The 5,000-nt window shown below is 40.5% G+C and overlaps 1 protein-coding gene across 1 annotated transcript in view; it reads right to left on the bottom strand.

Moving 5' to 3' along the window:
* abcb7 (ATP-binding cassette, sub-family B (MDR/TAP), member 7) overlaps positions 1–5,000 on the bottom strand; it is a gene marked incomplete at its 5' end in the record, with an annotated part of 88,381 nt that overhangs the window by 51,612 nt on the left and 31,769 nt on the right.

The raw sequence follows: 5,000 nt of genomic DNA, 5'->3' as shown, positions 1-5,000 counted from the left end.
TTATGTAAAAATAAATTACTTGAAAGTAACGCAATAGTTACTTTCTGAAGTAACTAGTTACTTTTATAATTTGTAACTGAGTAAGTAATTTAGTTACTTTTTGGAAGAAGTAACTAGTAAGTGTAACTAGTTACTTTTTAAAAGTAACTTGCCCAACACTGGTGATAAGCCTAACATGGGGCTCTAGACTGAATGGACAACACAGCCTCAGATCAACCTCACTGTAGCCATACAAGCTGACCGCTGTCCTTTCTAGATCATTTAACACTTTACACATTATTTATTATTTTCATGAGCAGTTCCACTAGAATTGTAGTTCAACATGATACAAGTTAGTCATCAACCACAGCCAAAAGGAAATCGAGGACTTAACAGTAATGCACCAACGCTAAAGTAAATATTTTCAAAAGCAAGCTAAAAACGTACCTCTTCACCTTAGTCTTTTATTACACTCTGCTGCTTGGACTCATTGCATTCAGATTGTGATTGTTGTACTGTAGATGATAGCTATTGTATTGCACTATTGCGCAATATTATGCTAATTTATATATATTTTATTACACTGCTCTTATTCTGTCTATTTCTATACTCATTATATGTCTGCACTTTATGCATTGCTTTTATTTAGTCAGAAACCTGCTAATAGTATTTTATAGAAAAGTGCTATACAAATATAGTGCATTATTATTATTAGTATCTTAGTATCTACTGCTAAAAAGGATGGCAAAAAATGTCGAATTGCGAATATTTTGACCGATTGCGATATGACTCAGGAATACTAAGAGGGAACGACAGCCTTTGCCTCACTATTCTCCGTTTCATTGGCAAAAATGATCATGGTGCGATTTCTGCGAGGATCTGTACCAAACAAAGACGCTTTCCGTAGAATGAGCATCTGTAGGACTGCAGCAAATACTGCAGACCCCTGCGACTTGGATATCGCACTGGCCCATTACTGCGATTTCAATAGCATTTTCCACTAATCGCTCAGCTCTACTCCCATCCCATAGACTTGTGCTCGGAAACCGCCAACAACATATATACACAGATGGCTCGCATGACTGTAAAAATGAATAACAGTCAGCTATGAGAACGAGACACGGCTGCTCCTGCGGTGAATCTCTGAGCTGTGCGACTTCATTCATACTGTCTACTGGAGCCAAAAGCAGGGTAATAATAGCTGTCGGCCGGTCTTCATGGGGCAGTAATGTGGCGTTAAATAGGAATGTTCGTCTAATGAACAACGTGTCCACATCAGACTGAGCGGGATGAACAATGAACAACCTTTTCAGCCGAGTTACACCCGACATCACAGGCTACAAGCATCGCAACTAGGGAGAATAGAGAATATAATTCAATTTTTTTTTTAAGCGCATCCCTTTCATTCTTACCCTTCATTCTAATTCTCCTCAGTCTGGGATTCTATATCCTGAGCCCCAATTATTCCAGGGACGGCATTAGTGAGCAGGACCTAAGTGGACTCATTAAAATAAGTGGCTACGGGGGTAAGTGTACAGTGCATCCAAGCTGATCCAAGGTCAGAGTGACTTGCTTCAGAGTCCCGGCTTCATTATTTATTTGTGATTTTTTTCTCCCCTGTTTTTCATTGCAGTGGCAACAGCTTTAATCAGGAATGGATTTTTACATGCAGGCAACATCTGATCGTCTGCCCCTCTTTTATTCCCAGGGGGCGCGTGGGACAGAGAGGCGTGGAGACGAAGTAGCAAAATACACAAATCTTGGCAAAGCTCGAGAAGGGGGGTTTTCATTCCTCGATATTAAATCTAAATCTTGCACTTAAAAAAGGATAACGGCCACTCTGAGCCACTCGAAAAGACATTAGGAAAGGGATATTTCACTTGTTGAAAACGTGTCGAGTTTTCAACGGTCCTCTTATCAAAAGTAATCTACATGTAAGCTAGTGATCACCATTGGTCCCAGGTGTCAGGCTCCTCATTCACTTCCATTCATTTTGGGGACGTGGTGGTAATATCGTACTTCTGAAGTATGAACAAACTGCTGCTGTGCAGATTTTTAATAAAACACGACACTTCTTGAGTCAAAAGGTACATGTTTGTTTTGGCATTTGATGTGTCTTTACAGATTTATTGCCTTTGAAAAACAAAAGCAGATCCGGTGAATTTGTTTCGAGTGTGCTGTACATCTTTGGCGTCCTAACGATTCCCAGTGGAGTTCAGCTCATTTACATTTAGTCATTTAGCCGACGCTTTTATCCAAAGCGACTTCCAAGTTCTGTATGACAAGTCAGCAAGTAAGTAAGTGAAACTTTATTTATATAGCGTATTTATATAGCGCCCTTCTCAGCACGAGTGCACAGAGTGCTTCACAACAGTTATATATATTATCAATCAAATACAATAAGAGGAAATGGAAGGGTACAACTCTATCAGCTGAGTAACAATGTTCATCAAACAGTGTTGAAACTTGGGTGCTGCAGTGTTGAGTGCATAGTGGTAAAGAAAGACATGTTAGTATATTAGGAAGAGCGCATGATAGTACGAGGACAGTAAGAAGGTTAGTATTTTTATTTCAGATGTTGATTGAAGAAGTGTGTCTTTAGTCCACGGCGAAAGATTGGTCAGGTTTGGTCTGTTCTAACTGTGGTGGGAAGTTCGTTCCACCATTATGGAGCGAGGACCGAGACTAGGCGGCTCAAAGCCCATTGGTTACAATGTAGCTTCTAGGGCTGACCTTCGATTTTTTTTTTGGAATTCGAAGCTTCGGGGCCGAGATTCGATTTTAATTCGAAGCTTCAGTCAGTGCTGTAAAGTTTAAACCTTTTTAAATCTTAGACAATCTAAACACTTTGCTTTCATGAACTATATAAGCCGTCATTTGAGGCTTTATAAAAGCAGCACAATGAACACAAATCTGTCAGTGCAGAGCCCGACCTCATCTTAAATAACAAACAGCATTGCTTGTTGTAATTAAAAAGAGAGGCAGAGTTGATTTAGCAAAAAAATATATATGTATATATATTATATTATACTCTAATTTTATTTTCATATTCGAATCCCATGCCCATCGAACGAAGCTTCGAAGCTTCGAAGTATTTAAGACAGCCCTAGTAGCTTCACAGCGCCGTTCTCGCCACCTCAAACAGGACAGAGCACAACTATGCAGCAATGCATCCCCTTGCTGGGTTGGTTATTACTCAACATTGTAAAATATTACATACATGGGTTTCTTTTTATGAATAGCGATATTTGAGGAGCCTAATAATCAGGACTTTCATTCAAATGTCTTTGTACTTTTACTGGTCGTCAGGTCCTGGCCGACCATGGAGCTAATGTTAGCGTCGCCCTGTGAGCTACGTCGTTGTTATAGTTCTAGGCCTAGTATGACAGTAAGAAACAGGAGACCAGTCATTCAAAATAAGAACATATTCTTATTCTATCCACATTTTGATGATATTTCAGTAGGCTAATAATAGGGACTTTCCCCAAACGTAAATCTATTGGCTCATTACCTATTTTAACAAACTAGCGACCATAAGTCTGGCTAATATAACGTTAGCTAACGGCATGGCGCTGGCGAACAGCAGAGAGGGGGAAGCCAGCGTGGAGAGCGCCTCAACCGATGCCGATAGTCGCACTAAGGGGGCGGGGTTTTTAGCTAAACTCTGTTGGGAATCGCTAGGGTGCGTATCTTTGCCATGCATGGGATGTTTAGGGAGTGGTTACCCATGGTTACAGTATGTGCCGTCTTGCTGGGAGAAAGATTCTAAACGTTCTGTGAAAAGTTTGACAGTTGGTCACACTACACCTCAAGTGAGAAATAGTTCCTTTACTGATCATTCGAAATGGCAACATTCGTTAGCTTAAAGAAGAAACACAAGTACCTTCGACACAGAAAAATATAATACACAGATAATATAATACACAAAGGAAGATATTTAGACATGATGAACGGAAGTGAATGAGGAGCCTGACACCTGGGAGGAATAGGTCACTAGCTTACTAGTGTGTATACTGTATACTTGCTTACGCACTAGTATATATTTAGATTCTAGTGTCTACTGTAACCATATTTATTGTAATGCATAATATAACTGATAGGGCATACAGATCCCCATCTGCACCTTGATCACACTAACTATATTGTTTACACTGCCTATTTGTATGTATCGCCTGTATTATGTCTTCTGCTATTACCATAGACGCCTACGTATAGGAGCAGACAATGCACGTGCTCCAGGACTATTGAACTTGGGGGAGCAAACTTGTCTCTTTGCTCCCTCACTTTTTGATCATATGATATATCCCCCCCAATATATAAATATTATCTAACCATAACTACGTAATTTCAATCAAATTAATAATACGCAATGACACTTAATAGCAAGTTTTTAAGTTTCCAAAGATTGTGTGACCCCCCACTTTAATGGTTTGATCCAGTGCCCACAGGCCACGGTTCGTCGGCATGACGTATACGACATGTTGGGGGAGGCGGCTTTTTCGAAAGCCCTTGAAAAATTCAGGCTGGATATTGGATAACATTGTGACTGTGAGGATTATTCTTCGGCGTTTACATCAAAATGGAGCAAATCATCACGTAAGTCGAACACTGTGACTGTATACTAAATGTGCAAACAGATTGAAACTGAATATTTCTCGTATGGTGAGCCTCGGCGCTGAACCGAGTGAATCCAGAGATACGGGATGGTGCGCACTGCGCAGGCGCTGTGATCACCCAACGGCGGAAATAATGCCGCTTTGAGCAGTTTATAAAAAATATAAAAAATATTTATTAGCAACGCCGAGCTTTCAAACCATCCCGTATCTCTGTGCGAACCCATCGTGCAACTGTGAGCACCTTTGTAATGTCTCTGTGATACTTGTATAACGAACGGTTCGGCCAGAACCAGTCCTTCATGGTAAATCTAGGTTGGTTTCCCATTGAGGAGCAAGTGACTGTGGATTCACTCGGTGCTGAGCAACGTCTTTCTCTGGTCTGCATCCCCTTAACAATTGTGTGTA

This window comes from Notolepis coatsorum (genome assembly GCF_963971535.1).
Source record: "Notolepis coatsorum genome assembly, chromosome: 16".
Classification (NCBI taxonomy): domain Eukaryota; kingdom Metazoa; phylum Chordata; class Actinopteri; order Aulopiformes; family Paralepididae; genus Notolepis; species Notolepis coatsorum.
Note: the sequence above shows the minus strand (reverse complement) of the source record. Positions and strands in the feature narration are given on the sequence as shown.